Below are 19071 nucleotides of genomic sequence, written 5' to 3' on the forward strand. Positions count from 1 at the left end.
CATGAATCGCACGTGGGTGAGGGCGCCAAACTCAGCGACCCCTGGTGGTCATACTCCTCCGACTCCGTCGACCGTAATGGCGTCGTCCTGGTCTCGCACGTGGACGAACCCCGCGACGACTTCGACGACGAAGACCCGAGCTCTGAAGAATCGCAGGCCGCACTGCCGTTCCTGGGTTTAGATCGGCACACTTTTAAAAAATGCATTTTTTTACCGCATGCGGTGCACAACACAGCTTTAGCGGGACACTTTTGCCGGGTATGCTTCGCTCCTCCACAGAAATAGCACCGCGGGCCGCCCGGGGCTGCAGCCGTCGTCTGGCCCGAATGGGAGCACGCCATTACACAGCATTTCGAACCCGAGGGACGAGGAGGGATTTGCGATTGCTCCTGCCACGTTGTCTCCACATGGTCCTCCGGATATAAAACTAAGCTTTTGGAGGCCGACTCGAGCATCTCTGCTAACTCGATGGCCTGGGTAAGATTAAGGTTACCCTTCTCCAACAGTTTAAGTCGAATGTACGACGATCCGACCCCGGCCACGAACGCATCTCGGGCGAGGTCGTACATGCTCTGCTCAGCCGACACAGCTTTGCAGTCACAGCCCCTGGCTAGCTGTAGGAGCTCGTTCGCATAGTCCTCCATCGTTTCGCCAGACTGCCATCGTCGAGTGGCTAGGAGGTAACGAGCGTGTATCTCATTAGGTGGTTTGGTATAGCGCTTCTTTAGAAGCTCGAGGGCCTTAGGATAATTGGTGGCCGCACGGATCGCGAGGTAGACAGTGTCGCTTACCCTCGCATGGAGGACCCGGAGTCTGTCATCATCTGTGGTGACCGCTGCGGAGGCTGCCAGGTAGTCTTCGAAACACTTCAGCCAGTGGTCGAAGGTGTTAGAAGCGCCCACCGCACGTGGATCTAGCGTAAGGCGTTCCGGCTTCAAAATTTGCTCCATACTGTCTCTCTTTTTTTTTCGATGAGAGTTTAACGACAGTAAATAAAATTGATGCGCTATTCAGACACGAGGCTTGAAGCTCAGTAAATGAAAGGCTTTTATTTACTGTTAACGAAGCTACCAGAACTTATATACACTATCCCAGACTGAAGGGGTCCCGGCCAGAGCAGGGACTCTTATACCTCTCCCAGGAGGCGGAGCCCGACTGGGATTTGCCACAACACTACAGTACAAAGGTGTAACAACCCCACCCTAACCCCAACAGCAACAATAGCACAACCCAACAGTAACATATGTACATCCTTGTAGTACTGGCCAGCCCCTGGCTCAGCACTATCCAGTGGGAACCAACGATGGTTCACCACACTGATCCAGTAATATTACCATTTCATCTAGGCATCTAAAAACTGATGAAGCCCTTGAGGACTACAGTGAAAGTAGAAAGGGGCTTAAATGTGGAATTAGGAGGCTGAAAGGGGCCATGAAATGACTTTAGCAAACAAGGTCAAGGAGAATCCCAAGGCTTTTTATGCTTATATTAGGAGCAAGAGGGTAACAAGAGGAAGGGTAGGTCCACTCAAGGACAATAGAGGAAAGTTATGCGTGAAGCCACAGGAAGCGGGTCAGATCCTTAATGAGTACTTTGTATCGGTATTCACCAAGGAGAATGATGGATGTTGAGGTCAGGAATAGGTGTGTGGACGCTCTAAAGAATGTCAATATATTGAAGCACAAAGTGTTGAGTATCCTAAATTGCATTAAAGTAGACAAGTAATCTATCCCAGGTTACTGCGGGAAGCAAGGGAAGAAATAATTGGGCCTTAACAGATATCTTCACATCCTCTTTGACCATAGGTGAGGTTCCAAAAGACTGGAGAATAGCAAACGTTGTTCCCTTGTTTTAAGAAAGGAAGTGCAGGGATAATCCAAGAAATTATAGACCGCTGAGCCTGACATCAGTGGTTGAGAAGCTTTTGGAGAAGATACTGTGGGACAGGATATATGCACATTTGGAGGAAAATGGACTCGTTAGTAACAGGCAGCGTGGTTTTGTATGGGGAAGGTCATGTCTCACCAACTTGATTGAGTTTTTTGAAGAGATGACAAAAGATAATTGTTGAGGGAAGGGTTGTAGATGTATTTTATATGGACTTCAGTAAGGCGCTTGACAAGGTCCCACATGGCAGACTGGTACAAAAACTAAAATCACTGGTATTCAGAGTAGACTGGCTAGATGGACACAGAACTGGGCTCGATTATAGAAAACAGAGAGTAGCAGTGGAAGGGTGTTTTTCAGAATGGAGATCTATAGCTAGTGGTGTTCCATAGGGATCATTCTAGAACCTCTGTTTGTAGTATATATGAATGATCTCGAGGAAAAGGTTGGGGGTCGGATTAGTAAGTTTGCGGATGACACGAAGATTGGTGGAGTTGCTGATAGTGTCACGGATTGTCAGAGGATACAAGAAGAGAGAAATAGATTGGAGACTTGGGCACAGAAACGGCAGATGGAGTTTAATCAGGACAAATGCGAGGTGATGCATTTTGGAGGATCAAACTTAGGTGTGAATTATACTGTAAATGGCAGAACCCTTAGGAACATTAACATACAGAGGGATCATGGCATGCAGGTCCACAGTTCCCTAAAAGTGGCAACACAGGTTGCCAAGGTGATTAAGAAGGTATATGGCATGCTTGTCTTCATCAGCTGGGGCACTGAGTACAAGAGTTGGGAAATCATGTTGCAGCTATATAAAACCTTGATTAGGCTGCATTTGGAATATTGCATGCAGTTCTGGTCACCACACTACCAGAAGGATGTGGAAGCTTTGGAGAGAGTGCAAAGAAGGTTCATCAGGATATTGCCTGGTCTCAAAGGCATTGGCTATGAAGAGAGGTTGAATAAACTAGGATTGTTTTCACTGGAAAGACGGAGGCTGAGGGAAGATCTGATAGAGTTCTACAAAATTATGAGAGGCATAGACAGGATGGTTAGTCAGAGGCTTTTTCCCAGGGTGGACGCGTCAATTACAAGGGGGCACAGGTTCAAGATGACAGGGGAAAAGTTGAAGTATGATATGGGGGTGAAATTTTTCATGCAGAGAGTGGTGGGTGCCTGGAATGTGCTGACAGAGGAGGTGGTGGAAGTAGGTACATTAGCAACATTTAAGAGGCATCTGGATGGGTCATGAATAGGTGGGAATAGAAGGATTTTGATTTGATTTGATCTGATTTATTATTGTCACATGTATTAGCATACAGTGAAAAGTATTGTTTCTTGCGCGTTATACAGACAAAGCATTCCGTTCATCGAGAAGGAAACGCGAAAGTACAGAATGTAGTGTTACAGTCATAGCGAGGGTGTAGAGAAAGATCAGCTTAATGCAAGGTAGGTCCATTCAAAAGTCTGATGGCAGCAGGGAAGAAGCTGTTCTTGATTCGGTTGGTACTTGACCTCAGACTTTTGTATCTCTTTCCCGACAGAAGAAGGTGGAAGAGAGAATGTCCAGGGTGCGTGGGGTCCTTAATTATGCTGGCTGCTTTGCCAAGGCAGCGGGAAGTATAGACAGAGTCAATGGATGGAAGGCTGGTTTGCATGATGGATTGGGTTACATTCATGACCTTTTGTAGTTTCTTGCATTTTGGGCAGAGCAGGAGTTATACCAAGCTGTGAAATAACCAGAAAGAATGCTTTCTATGGTGCATCAGTAAAGGTTGGTGAGGGTCGTAGCTGACATGCCAAATTTCCTTAATCTTCTGAGAAAGTAGAGGCATTGGTGGGCTTTCTTAACTATAGCGTCGGCATGGGGGGTCCAGGACAGATTGTTGGTGATCTGTACACCTAAAAACTTGAAGCCCTTGACCCTTTCTACTTCGTCCCCGTTGATGCAGATAGGGGCATGTTCTCCTCTAAGCTTCCTGAAGTCGATGACAATCTCCTTCGTTTTATTGACATTCAGGGAGAGATTATTGTCGCCGTACCAGTTCACCAGATTCTCTATCTCATTCCTGTACTCTGTTTCGTCATTGTTTGAGGTCCGACCTATTATGGTGGTGTCGTCAGCAAACTTGAAAATCAAGCTGGAGGGGAGTTTAGTCACACAGTCCTAGGCATATAAGGGGACTGAGAACACAGCCTTGTGGGGCACCAGTGTTGAGGATGATCGTGGAGGAGGTGTTGTTGCCTATCTTTACTGATTGTGGTCTGTGGGTTAGGGAGTTCAGGATCCAGTCACAGAGGGAGGAGCCAAGGCCCAGGCCACGGAGTTTGGAGATGAGTTTCGTAGAAATAATGGTGTTGAAGGCTGAGCTGTAGTCAATAAATGAGAGTCTGACATAGGTGTCTTTGTTATCTAGGTGTTCCAGGGTTGAGTGCAGGGCCAGGGAGATGGCAACTGTTGTGGACCTGTTGCGGCGGTAGGCGAACTATGGTGGATCCAGGCAGTCCAGGAGGCTGGAATTGATTTGGACCAAGTAAGGGCAGAAGGTTTTTATTAGTTTAGGGTATCATGATTGGCACAGATTTTGAGGGCTGAAGGGCCTGTTCCCATGTTGTACTTTTCTTTGTTCTTTGAGCCACTGACACCGGCACAGCCTCAGGCTAAAGGGACGATCTTTTAAAACAGAGATGATGAGGAATTTCTTCAGCCAAAGAGTGGTGAATCTGTGGAACTCTTTGCTGCAGGAGGCCAGGTCATTGAGTGTCTTTAAGGCAGAGATAGATAGCTACTTGATTAATAAGGGAATCAGGGGTTATGGGGAAAAGGCAGGAGAATGGGGATGAGGAAAATATCAGCCATGATTGAATGGCGGAGCAGACTCGATGGGTCAAGTGACCTAATTCTGCTCCTATGTCTTATGGTCTTATGATTCATTTCCATCGTAACAATTCAAAAGCAGAATAACTTTTACATTTCTAAATATTAATGTTCAGAGGTACCTATTAAAGGTCTTGTGGTTCAGTTGAAATATCCCTACTTGTGGTCTAGAAGGTCCGGGTTCATGTCCCATGCCTGGACTTATTGTGTATGTGAAGATGGGTGACTTCTTTGCAATCGTAAAAAGAACATAGAAAGTTACCATGTACATGATGCGCGATATAACACACGAGAGGCTGGATGTACTCGGGAAATAAAGGCTTTTATTGCCAACAATAACAGAGCTACTATATACAGTATATGATCCCAGACTAAAGGGTCACCAGGCAGAGCAGTGACCTTTATACCTCTCCCAGGAGGCGGAGCCAACTGGGGTGTACCATAGGACTATATTAACAGGTAGAACAGCCCAACCCTTACCCCAACAGTAACATATATACAGACTCATAGTACTGGCCAGACCATGGCTCAGCACTACCTGGTGGGAACCAACAATGGTTCACCACATTCACCCCTCCTTTGAAAACAAAGGCCGGCGGGGTACAAAACACAGAACAATTGTTCATCTGTCTATAAGTTCAAACGGTCTGGGGGACCGCACCGTCATTGTGACCTCCTCAACACCGGTGATGACACCGGTTCAGGCAATCGCAGTGACGTTCTCTCCAAGGCGGTGTCCAGCGACTCCTCCAGTGCCTCACGGGCCGGTAGACACTGAGGTGGTGACAATCCGCTGAACTTGGGCACGCCTTGAAGTGGCGACCATCTCCTGGACTCAGGCAAGCTGTACACGGGAGTAAGAGGGTTAAGTGGTGGTCCCGATACTGCCCGCGCCGTGTCAGGAGGGGAAAAAATGGTTGGGGGGTCCCTAACAGGAGGTGTGGGAGCGACAGTGGTTTCCAAGCCCCCTGCTGGCGCCAGATCTCGAACCGAGACCGTGTCCTCTCGCCCGTCAGGATATGCCACGTAGGCATACTGAGGGTTGGCGTGGAGGAGATGGACCTGTTCAACCAAAGGGTCGGACTTCCAGGTCCTAACATGCCGCCGCAGGAGGACAGGTCCTGAGTACGTCAACCAAGACGGTAATGAGGTCCCAGAGGAAGACTTCCTAGGGAATGAAAACATTCTCTCATGAGGAGTAGCGTTGGTTGCCGTACACAGGAGTGAGCGTATGGAGTGGAGCGCATCAGGGAGTACGTCTTGCCAACGGGAGACTGGAAGACCTTTAGACCTCAACGCCAGTAAGACAGCCTTCCAGACTGTAGCATTCTCTCGTTCGACCTGTCCGTTACCCCTTGGGTTGTAGCTCGTGGTTCTACTCGAGGCAATCCCATATGAGAGCAGGTATTGCCTCAAGTCATCGCTCATGAACGACGAGCCCCTATCGCTGTGGATATAACAGGGGTAACTGAACAGGGTGAAAAGATCACGAAATACCTTGATAACCGTGGCAGCGGTCATATCAGAACAGGGAATGACAAAAGGGAATCGTGAGTACTCATCAACCACATTGAGGAAGTACACGTTCCGATCTGTCGAGGGAAGGGGGCCCTTAAAGTCCACACTCAGTCTTTCGAAGGGACGAGTGGCCTTAACGAGGTGTGCCCTGTCAGGTCGGGAGAAGTGCGGTTTGCATTCCGCGCATACCCGGCAGCTTCTGGTTATGGACCTGACATCCTCCACCGAGTAGGGTAGATTCCGGGCCTTTATGAAGTGGAAGAGCCGAGTGACCCCCGGATGGCAGAGGTCATTGTGGAGAGCCTGCAATCGATTCTCCTGCATACTAGCGCATGTTCCACGCGACAGGGCGTCCGAGGGCTCGTTGAGCTTCCCTGGACGGTACATGATATCATAATTGTAGGTGGAGAGTTCGATTCTCCACCTCAAGATTTTATCATTCTTGATCTTACCCCGTAACGTGTTGTTGAACATGAACGCCATGGACCGCTGGTCCGTGAGTAGAATGAACCGTTTTCCCGCCAAGTAATGGCGCCAATGCCGAACGGCCTCCACAATGGCCTGGGCCTCCTTTTCCACCGCCGAATGTCGAATTTCAGGGCCTTGGAGGGTGCGAGAGAAAAAGGCGACGGGCCTGCCCGCCTGGTTAAGTGTGGCGGCCTGGGCAAAATCAGATGCATCACTCTCCACCTGGAAGGGGATGGACTCATCGATAGCGTGCATCGTGGCTTTCGCGATGTCAGCTTTTATTCTTGCAAAGGCTAAGCGAGCCTCTGTTGCTAGGGGAAAAGAGGTAGACTTGATGAGCGGACGGGCTTTGTCCGCGTAATTGGGAACCCACTGTGCATAGTATGAGAAGAAGCCTAAACATCTTCTCAGTGCTTTGACGCTAGTGGGCAGGGGAAGTTCGAGGAGAGGACGCATACGGTCTGGATCAGGGCCAAGGACCCCGTTTTCCACCACGTATCCGAGGATAGCTAGGCGGCGCATGCGAAATACACACTTCTCCCTGTTGTAGGTCAGATTCAGGCAAGATGCAGTGCGTAAGAATCTAAGAAGGTTGTCATCGTGGTCCTGCTGGTCATGGCCGCAGATGGTGACGTTATCCAGGTACGGGAAGGTAGCCCGCAGTCCGTTCTGGTCCACCATTCGGTCCATAGCACGCTGGAAGACCGAGACCCCATTCGTGACACCAAAAGGAACCCTTAAAAAATGGTACAGGCAACCATCCGCCTCAAAGGCCGTGTATTGTCGGTCCTCTGGGCGAATGGGGAGCTGGTGATAAGCAGATTTTAAGTCAATGGTGGCGAACACCCGGTACTGCGCAATCTGGTTGACCATGTCAGATATGCGCGGGAGGGGATACGCATCCAGCTGCATGTATCTGTTAATGGTCTGACTATAGTCTATGACCAGCCGGGGTTTGTTCCCATTCTTAACCACCACGACTTGCGCTCTCCAAGGACTAGCGCTAGGTTGGATGATCCCTTCCTTGAGGAGCCGCTGAACTTCAGATCGAATGAAGATCTGATCCTCAGCGCTGTAACGCCTGCTCTTTGTTGCGATGGGCTTGCAGCCTGGCACGAGCTTCTGGAATAGGGAGGATGTGGTAATCCTAAGCGTTGAGAGACTACATGTGGAGCGCGTTGGGCAATTTAGAGGCTGCGGGTCTCCCACTGAAAGCGGAGGGAGTGGCCCATCGTACTGCAGGGTTACACTCTTCAAGTGGACCATAAAATCTAGTCCTAGGAGTATTGGCGCGCAAAGGTGCGGTAACACAAGGAGCCTGAAGTTCTCGTAAACCATGCCCTGCACCGTCAGATTGACCACGCAGCTCCCTATCACGGTGACAGACCGGGACCTTGACGCCATCGAAATTGTCTGCTTGACAGTCCGAATCTGGAGACCACACCGCTTCACGGTGTCTGGGTGAATGAAGCTCTCCGTGCTCCCGCTGTCAAACAAACAATAAATCGGGCGTCTGTTTACCTGTATGTCCATCATGGACTTGTCGAGTCTGTGAGGCTTGGCCTGGTCCAGGATGATCGACGCCACCGTTGGTTCGTGGTTGCAACTGCAGGCAGCTGAGATGGTTGATGACGACCCCTGCTGGTCATTCGCGGTCGGTGCCGACCAAAATGGCTGCCCCCATAGGTCGCACGTGGACGATGGCGCCAAAGCCTGCGGCCCCTGCAGGTCGCACGTGTCTTGTGACTCCGTCGTTCGGAATGGCGACGTCCTGGAATCGCACGTGGTAGAAGACCTTGAAGATGCAGAAGACAAGGAGGCCGGCTCCGGGGAGTCACACGCCGCACTGCTGTTCTTGGATGGAGGTTTGGACCGGCATACTTTGGAATAATGCCCCTTCTTGCCGCAGGCGGAGCACAACACCGCTTTAGCTGGACATCGCTGCCGAGGGTGTTTCACCCCCCCACAGAAGTAACACCGCGGGCCACCTGGAGCTGCTGCCGTCGTCAGGTCCAAGGCTGGGAACGCAATCGCGCAGTTTTTCGGTCCCGCTGAATGAAGTGGAGTCTGCGGCTGCACCTGCCACACTGTCTCCACGTGGTCGTCGGGGTACATCGCCAGACTTTTGGAGGCCGTTTCTAGAGCGTCAGCTAACTCTATGGTTTTAGTGAGATCGAGGTTACCTTGCTCCAACAGCCGAAGGCGGATGTACGACGAGCCGATTCCCGCCACGAACGCATCTCGAGCTAGGTCGTTCATGTACTGGTCTGCCGACACTGACTTGCAGTTGCAGGCTCTGGCTAGCTGCTGAAGCTCGCACGCGTACTGTTCCGTCGTTTCGCCGGGCAGCCGCCATCGAGTGGCTAGAAGGTATCGAGCATGGATCTCATTCGGCGGTTTGTTGTATCGCTTCTTGAGAAGCTCGAGGGCCCCTTTGTAGTCGGTGGCCCCACAGATCGCTAGGTATACAGTGTCGCTTACCCTCGCGTGGAGGACCCGGAGTCTGTCGGCGTCGTCGGTGACCGCTGTGGAGGCGTCGAGGTAATCTTGGAAACACTTCAACCAGTGGTCGAAAGTGTTCGATGCTCCCGCCGCACGTGGGTCCAACGTAAGCCGTTCGGGTTTAAGCATTTGCTCCATGTTTTCTTTTGTCGTTTTTTTTTCAAAAAAAAAGAATTTACTTGTTGGCAATAAAATTGATGCGCGATATAACACACGAGAGGCTGGATGTACTCGGGAAATAAAGGCTTTTATTGCCAACAATAACAGAGCTACTATATACAGTATACGATCCCAGACTAAAGGGTCACCAGGCAGAGCAGTGACCTTTATACCTCTCCCAGGAGGCGGAGCCAACTGGGGTGTACCATAGGACTATATTAACAGGTAGAACAGCCCAACCCTAACCCCAACAGTAACATATATACAGACTCATAGTACTGGCCAGACCATGGCTCAGCACTACCTGGTGGGAACCAACAATGGTTCACCACAGTACATACATCAAGCAATTAGGAAGGCAAATAGCATGGTGGCCTTCATTGCTGATGAATTGGAGTCCAAGAATATGGCCTTGCTATATATCTTTAGGGCTTTGGTGAGGCCACACCTGGAGTACTGTGAGTAGTTTTGTTCTCCACAATCAAGGAAGGATATATTTGTGTGGAAGCAGTACTGCAAAGACTCATTAGATTGGTTCCTGGGATAAGAGGATTGTCCTACGATGAGAGGCTGTGTAAAGTTTTCTCTGGAGTTTAAATAAATGAAAAGTGAACTCATCAAAACATACAAGATTCTGAAAGGGCTTGACAGGGTGAACACTGAAAGGTTGTATCCCTTGGCTGTGGAACATACTATATTTCACTTGGAACTACTAGCTCGGCATGATGGAGCCACGTGATCAACTCATGGTCAGCCTCTGACAGTCTCAAGATGTCTCCCTGGCTCCCTTTATCACTGTCCTTGAGCTCTCAAAATGGATCTTTCTATTTGATCCCGGCTCGGATCACTGTCTGTGTGGAGTTTGCACATTCTCCTTGTGTCTGCGTGGGACGCAGACACAAGGATGTAGAGAAAGATCAACTTAATGCAAGGCAAGTCCATTCAAAAGTCTGACAGCAGCAGGGAAGAAGCTGTTCTTGAGTGGGAATTGAGTTGAGAATTTATTCTCCTAACATTTCTTAAACTATTTTCCAATATGACCTGATTTTAACACTTGAAAATTAACATGACCCCAGCTACAAATAAAAATAAAACAGCAATAAGCAGAATAGGAACATTCAGTATATAATTATTATAGTTTGTGTATTATAGGTCAATGTCTAATAAATCATATGAATATGAAAATCGGTATTCTAAAAATACTTCATAAAAATGTTGTTATTTTATGTGCTTGCCAGTCCATTCCTTCATCTGAGCCACTGCAGCTCACAGACCTTGATCAGGAAACAGCAGATACTATTATGTTACATTTGCATTCACCATTACTGATCTAGAGCAACGTCAGACCAAGATTCTCTAAGAGCATCTTGACGTCGTGAATTTTAAATAAACGTTTTTCTTCTGAGGATTTCAGTCTCTCTGCAACACACACACACACACACACTGTAATCAGCACCTTTCCACCACGCACATTTACATACAGCGATCAGCCTTTCTGTCCCCCCCGGCCCCCCACACATTCTAATCAACACTTCTGCCTTGCCCCTTACACAGGAATCAGTCTCTTCCACCTCCACTCATACACACTGTAATCAGCATGCCCAGTCTTCCCACTCATGGGTCTTCAGCCAGTGGTAGCTAATGGGTAGGTGTGGCAGCTCTGAAAGCCTTCGCCGCAGCTCAATCCAGATGCAGTTGCAGCCCACCAGACGACATTTTGAACTAGTCTTGAGAAGAAGGCCACCAGTGCAGAGATCGGATCCAGTAGAAATATTCAAAGGGATGAAGGGAGCAATCTTAGTGGCTCGTCATGCTAGTCGATCGGTGTGGGCACCCTGGTAGTGCCAAGGGGTTGGGGCCAGATGGGAGTGGGGCCTGATGGGGGCTGGTCCTGAGGGAAGGGCAGGGCCATGACATGGGAGAGACAAGGGGAGGAGCTCTGTAGTGGGAGGAGGTAAGGAGGAACTCTGCATTTGAGGGCTGGGGGGGCGGGGGGGGGTGGGGGGGGGGGGGAGAGGTCAATTGACTAGGTCAGCGATCGGCCGAGGCAGCAGTCATGGGGGGGGAGGGGGTGCAATCAGCTGTGGCGGCAATTGGAGGGTGGGTGGGAGTGACAGGAGATCACATGGTGCACTGGGAGATCAGGGTGTTTGCACAATGGTGTCCCTAGAGTTCAACATCCGGCTTCCTGGTGAGAATAGGCTCTGCCCCTCCCTCTGCTGGCGTGAATCACATCTGGGTTCTTTTTCTCAACTAAGTGGCGTACGATTGCGGCTGAGAGTTTGCCCAAAAATGGGCACAATTCTCTCTCGTTTTCATGCTTGTTTGGTATTTAGACTTTTTTTGGTAAGATTGCCCCCAAAATGTTTTTCCAAAGAAATAAGCCTATTTCATGTCAATAAATCAATAATACAGTGCAAGTCACGATGATATGACTTAGAGGGAAAGATCAAGAGATGAGCTGGGTAAGGACAGGTCTACACAGTGCCTGAGAATCGGTGTTGCTGTGGGGCACAGTCTTGGATGAAGGGGAGCTCAAAACTCCATTTCCTGCTGCTACAGTCCTATTTGGGTCACAACCCACAGTTTGAGAACCATTGCTGTAAGCTCTCCAGTTTGAAATGCTTGGGACCAGGTTACTTCTGGATTTCACAATTTTCTGGATTACAGAATGAAGTTCAAATGTCTAACTCATGAGTGTGTAAACTGAAGAAACACCATAGTTATAAATATTTACCTGAAACATAAACAGTCATAAAATATTATAAAGCAGTAATAAAAATTGTTTTACTTATCCAAATATTATATCTTCCATGTTTCTACACGCACAGCACTGTATGACAATGAAGCTTGGGTCTGATCATAACATTTCTGGACAACAGACTGGAGAGGTTACATCTCACAGTTCATGTACAACCAATTTCTTGTACATCGAGTTCGCAGAGGCTCTGAATGCAAGTAGAGCTGTATACCTTTTGTTTTCTCTTTCCAGGTAGAGCAAGCACATGGCTTTACCAGGATAGAATGCTTCCCCATGGTTCGCTGTGGCAGTGATTGCACACACCACCCTTCTGTGTGCAACATACCTAAATTCAAGATATACGTCAACCAGAAGGGATTCCACTTTCTTAATTTCTAACTGCATCAATACTCCTCCGTACATTATGCCTGTCAATGCCCGCTGTCAGCAGTCACACTGCTTTTATTCTGCAACAATCCACTGTATCATCAGCATTTGAGCTACCACACGAGATCAGAGGGCAGCTACTGCATGAATATCCATTGACCACCTGGTGCATAACCCACATACAAGTGGGCTGCATGCATGTAACAAGAACTATGCTGCCCCACAGAATGTTAGCAAGCAACAATTGGAGTGTTTAAGCAACACTTACATTGCTTGGACCACTCTGGAGGGCCCTGCATTACTCTCCAGAACTCATGTCTCAACTTGTCATAGCCTGTTGCACGCTGTACAACCTCAGTATGATGAAGCACAGCTCTTGCCACCAGAAATGTGGAAAGTACTTGAGAAAGAGGAGGAGGGGCAGTGTTAGGAATGGGTTAACAGACCTTCCAATTAAGTCCTAATATGATGTCAATTTTTCAATAGAAGTCATTGTTCTATAAAGGGGCTACAGGTGGCACTGGGGATTGGAGTGGAATTAAAGAAATAAAAGGTAGTTTGTGAAGAAGCAGAACTTGAGTCTCCTTTACTAAACTGCAATTGAGAGGAAGACGGAAGGCGGAAGGAGGAAGGAGGAAGGAGGAAGGAGGAAGGAGGAAGGAGGAAGGCGGAAGGCGGAAGGCGGAAGGCGGAAGGCGGAAGGCGGAAGGCGGAAGGAGGAAGGAGGAAGGAGGAAGGAGGAAGGAGGAAGGAGGAAGGAGGAAGGCGGAAGGCGGAAACCAACCAACATGTTTCCTCTCAGGCAAGCTGTCTGTGGTATCAGTGAATGCAACCCCAATTCTCCATTCAACAACATGCCTTATCATCCTTGTTATGGACTACCAAAGCATCTTCTTGGTCAAAATACTACTACACAAGCCAACAGAAAGCATTCCAAATCAAATTTATCAAACAAATTGTCCCCTATTCATACAACATGGTAGCCAGCAGGGTAAATTGATGGGGTTAAGGGGATAGGGCCTGGGTGGGATTGTGGTTTGTGCAGACTTGATGGGCCAAATGGCCTCCTTCTGCACTGTAGGGATTCTATGAACAGTTAAATTTGTCCCTTTGTCCATTCTCTTAGTATCTGCCTTTCATGTGCCTTTGTCTGCCCTGACTTAAAAAGTGCTACCCTAGTGCTACAACATGGATTGTGGAAGGCTGCTAACTTTCAGTGGAGGAGGCTGCAGATGACCTTATAGAGCACTGGTCCAAGAAGGGCTGGTCTTAGAATGCACTAGCTTGTCATGAGCAGCAGAAGTCTGTGCTGGTTGCTAACAAGCATGAACAAGGACATTGGCTGAGTGGTAGGATGGGAGAACAAATACTATGAGAGAGGACACAGGTGTTCATGCTGCATATATTGACTGCCATTCCACATGCTGGAAGCTATCTGGGTCTGTAGGGAGCAAGCTGAGCTTGCATGGTTTCAGTCTGAGCTTCCACTGCAACACTCAGATGTTGCGTGCCTTCCACTTGTGCTGCAATGGAAGCTGGGATGTTTGTCATTAGATGCTGCATCATTGTTGCATCCAATATTCTAGTAGAGTTGGCCAACACTTCCACATTGGAAAGGATGGGCTCCAGGCTCTACACAAAGCATAGTGTCAGAGGATGCTGGAATTCTTCATGTTCCTTGTCAGTGATCACAGGCTTTCTGGCAGGTCTGCCAATGTGCCAAGCATTTCTGTTTACATGCCCATCAGCCTTTTTCTATAGGTGACCACATCAAAGTTCTCTTGAGTCCACTGCAGCATCTGTGAACTTGCCCTCCAGGGCCCTGTCACTTGCACTGCCCTTCCCTTCCCAAGGAATCAGGAAGAGGCCCTTCGGCACTCTCAGAGGATAAGCATCAGCCGGACACACCCAATGCCTCTGGACAGGACACTCGAGCATCCAGCTGCTCAGAATCCCCTCTGCCTGAGATTCCCCCATCAACTCCAGCGAGCCAGGTCGAGAAGGGTGCATCTGCCCTGAGCAGGAGACCCTTATCCGACTGGGACCCTCCAAGCCTCGGGCTACTGGAGGAAGTCTGTCAAGGTCATCACAGACAACAGGGCATAGCAGTCAGTAGACTGCCTCCATCTCGGCTGCAGAGGCCGAGGTTGCACCCAGCCAAAGTTTTAAAGTTTACTTATTAGTATCACAAGTAGGCTTTAACACTGCATTTAAATTACTGTGAAAATCCCCTAGTCATCACACTTTAGTGCCTGTTTGAGTACACAGAATTTTTGCAGGGCCGATCCACCTAAGTGTTAGGGTTAGAAAAATGATGAAAAAGTAACATAATTTCTAGGTCACAGGTGTTTAATCACTGTATCAATGTGCCACTTTTGTTAGTACATTTGATGTCAATGAGAATGGTTTGTTCATAAGAAGGCATCATGCATATTTATTGACGTGCCCCCTTATTGTGAGGGTGACCCATCCTTCCAGTCAGTCATCAGCTCCCATTGTGAGCCTCAATGTGAAGCCCACTCAAGATAGTTATCTGGACCTTGTGTGAGGTAAAGGAGATGTGTCAACATCTTTATTGGAGGTGTGAGCTAGATGAACTTGTAATCCTTATTGTTTGTAAGACAATGTTGTGCGAGGGCAGCTCAGCAGTGGTATTAGCAATGCACAAGACCTGACATGATGATGATATTGCCATACAAGTGCACATTTCACTGTCAGCTGTAGTTTCTCAAAAGTGGTCATGACAAAATCAAATTCTTTGATAGTGTTAGCTCTGTCAGCTTGCACTTCCCAGAGCACACACGATCATGATTTATCTGTTTGTGTTTCGAATTCCACATTCCCATCTTCGTCCAATGACCTTTGATTCCTTTGTCTAATAAAAATCTATCTACTTCTGCCTTATAAATATTCGAAGACCTTCTATTGCCTTCTGAGGCAAAAAGTTCCAAAATCGCATAACTCTCTGAGAGAAAAAAATTCTTCTCATCTCTGTCCTAATTTTAAAACAGGGCACCTTAATTCTGGACTAACCCACAAGAGGAAATATCCTTTCCACATCCATCTTGTCAAGACTGTTCAGGATCTTACATACTTCAATCAAGTCATCCCTCACTTTTCTGAACTCCAGTGGCAACAAGGCCAGTCTGTTCAACCTATTCCTCATATTACAACCTGCATTCCAGATATTAATCTAGTAAAACTCCTCTGAACAACTCCTCTCAACTGCGTCCAACACATTTAAATCATTCCTTAAATAAGAAGACCAAAACTGCACACAGTATTCAAGATGTGGTCTCACCAATGCCCTGTATAACTGAAGCATAATATCCTTCCTTTTATATTCAATTCCTCTCAGAATAAAGGATAGCATTCCGTTAGCCGCCTTAATTGCATGCTGTATCTGCATACTAACGTTTTGTGACTTGCACTAAAACACTTCGATCCTGCTTCACCTCAGAATTCTACAGCCGTTCTCGATTTAATTGATACGCTGCTTTCCTATTCTTCCTGCCAAAGTGAACAACTTCACACTTTCCCACATTATATTCCATTTACCATATTTTTGCCCCCTCACTGAACCTATTTATATCCATCTTCAACTCTTTATCTTCTCTTCCCACCATACTTTCTTATCTATGTTTGTGTCACTACAATTTACTATACCTTTGGCCCCCTCATCTAACACTTTGATATAAGCTGTAATAAGTTGAGGCCTCAGCTCAGATCCCTGTGTGACTCCACTCATCACATCAAAATAATCACAAAAAGACCCATGTATGCATATTCTCTGTTATCTGGCAGACAGGCAATCTTCCACCCATGCCAATATCTTACCACCAACATCACAAAAGTTTATGTTCCACAATAATCTTTAACTTGGCACTTTATTAAATGACTTTTGGAAATCTAAGCACAATACGTCTATTGGCTCCCTCTTCTCCAGAGCACATGTTACTCCATCAAAAAGTTCCAATAAATTTGTTAAAAATGATTTCCCTTTCACAAAACCATGCTGACTCTTTCTGATTACCTTGCATTTTTCTAAGCGCTCCTTAATGCTCCTAGCATTTCCCACACAAGAGACATCAAGCTAACTGGCTGATAGTTTTTAGTTTTTTGCCTCCCTCCCTTTTTGGAAAATGGAATCACATTTGCTACTTTCCAGTTGATGAAACTTCTCCAGAATTGAGCGATGAGCATTGTCTGGCAATACAGCAGGATATAGATAGGCTGGAAAATTGGGTGGAGAGATGGCAGATGGAATTTAATCCGGATAAATGTGAAGTGATGCATTTTGGAAGAAATAATGTAGGGAGGAGTTATACAATAAATGGCAGAGTCATCAAGAGTATAGAAACACAGAGGGACCTAGGTGTGCAAGTCCACAAATCCTTGAAGGTGGCAACACAGGTGGAGAAGGTGGTGAAGAAGGCATATGGTATGCTTGCCTTTATAGGACGGGGTATAGAGTATAAAAGCTGGAGTCTGATGATGCAGCTGTATAGAACGCTGGTTAGGCCACATTTGGAGTACTGCATCCAGTTCTGGTCGCCGCACTACCAGAAGGACGTGGAGGCGTTAGAGTGCAGAGAAGGTTTACCAGGATGTTGCCTGGTATGGAGGGTCTTAGCTATGAGGAGAGATTGGGTAAACTGGCGTTGTTCTCCCTGGAAAGACGGAGAATGAGGGGAGATCTAATAGAGGTGTACAAGATTATGAAGGGGTTAGATAGGGTGAACAGTGGGAAGCTTTTTCCCAGATCAGAAGTGACGATCACAAGGGGTCACGGGCTCAAGGTGAGAGGGGTGAAGTATAACTCAGATATTAGAGGGATGTTTTTTACACAGAGGGTGGTGGGGGCCTGGAATGCGCTGCCAAGTAGGGTGGTGGAGGCGGACACGCTGACATCGTTTAAGACTTACCTGAGCAGCCTGGGAATGGAGGGATACAAACGATTGGTCTCGTGGACCAAAGAACAGCACAGGCTTGGAGGGCCGAAGGGCCTGTTTCCTGTGCTGTACTGTTCATTGTTCTTTGTTCTTGTTCAAGAGGAGGAATTTCTTCAGCCAGAGAGTGGTGAATCTGTGGAACTCTTTGCCGCAGAAGGCTGTGGAGGCCAGGTCATTGAGTGTCTTTAAGACAGAGATAGATAGGTTCTTGATTAATAAGGGGATCAGGGATAATGGGGGAAAGGCAGGAAAGTGGGGATGAGAAAAATATCAGCCATGATTGAGTGGCGGAACATTCTTGATTGGCCAAGTGGCCTAATTCTGCTCCTATGTCTTATGTTCTTATGTTGGGGAAATTCATAGTAGGTTAGAGAAAGGGGCGGCACGGTAGCACAGTGGTTAGCACTGCTGCTTCACAGCTCCAGGGACCTGGGTTCGATTCCCGGCTCGGGTCACTGTCTGTGTGGAGTTTGCACATTCTCCTCGTGTCTGCGTGGGTTTCCTCCGGGTGCTCCGGTTTCCTCCCACAGTCCAAAGATGTGCAGGTTAGGTTGATTGGCCATGCTAAAAATTGCCCTTAGTGTTCTGAGATGCGTAGGTTAGAGGGATTAGTGGGTAAATATGTAGGGATATAGGGGTAGGGTCTGGGTGGGATTGTGGTCGGTGCAGACCTGATGGGCCGAATGGCCTCTTTCTGTACTGTAGGGTTTGTATGATCTATGATTTAAAATAACCAGCGATTTAAGTTACTAATAAAATACTAACAATAAGTTATGAGGTAATATGGGCTGAAGTTAGAAATAGGAAAGGAGCGGTCACGTTGTTAGGAGTTTACTATAGGCCCCCAAATAGTAATAGAGATGTGGAGGAAGAAATTGCAAAGCAGATTATGGATGTGTGGGGGTCACAGGGTAGTTGTCATGGGGGACTTTAACTTTCCAAATATTGATTGGAACCTTTGTCGGTCAAATAGTTCAGATGGGGCAGTTTTTGTGCAGTGTGTGCAGGAGGGTTTCCTGACACAATATGTGGATAGGCCGACAAGAGATGAGGCCACATTGGATTTGGTACTGGGAAATGAACCGGGCCAAGTGTTAGATTTGGTTGTGGGAGAGCACTTTGGAGATAGTGACCACAATTCGGTGTCTTTTGTTATTGCAATGGAGAGGGATAGGGCTGTACGGCAGGGCAAGGTTTACAATTGGGGGAGAGGTAATTCTGATGCGATTAGGCAAGAATTAAGGGGCATAAGATGGGAACAGAAACTGTCAGGGAAAGGCACTAATGAAAAGTGGAACTTTTTCAAGGAACAAATACTGGGTGTCCTTGATAGGTATGTTCCTGTCAGGCAGGGAGGAAATGGCCGAGTGAGGGAACCATGGTTCACGAAAGAGGTGGAATGTCTTGTGAAAAGGAAGAGGAAAGCTATGTAGGGATGAGGAAACAAGGTTCAGATGGCTCGATTGAGGGTTGCAAGTTAGCAAGGAACGAGCTGAAAAAGGGGCTTAGGAGAGGTGGGAGGGGACATGAGAAGTCCTTGGTGGGTCGGATCAAGGAAAACCCCAAGGCTTTTTACT

Source organism: Mustelus asterias, chromosome 2 (assembly GCF_964213995.1).
Source record: "Mustelus asterias chromosome 2, sMusAst1.hap1.1, whole genome shotgun sequence".
In the NCBI taxonomy this organism is placed as follows: Eukaryota; Metazoa; Chordata; class Chondrichthyes; order Carcharhiniformes; family Triakidae; genus Mustelus; species Mustelus asterias.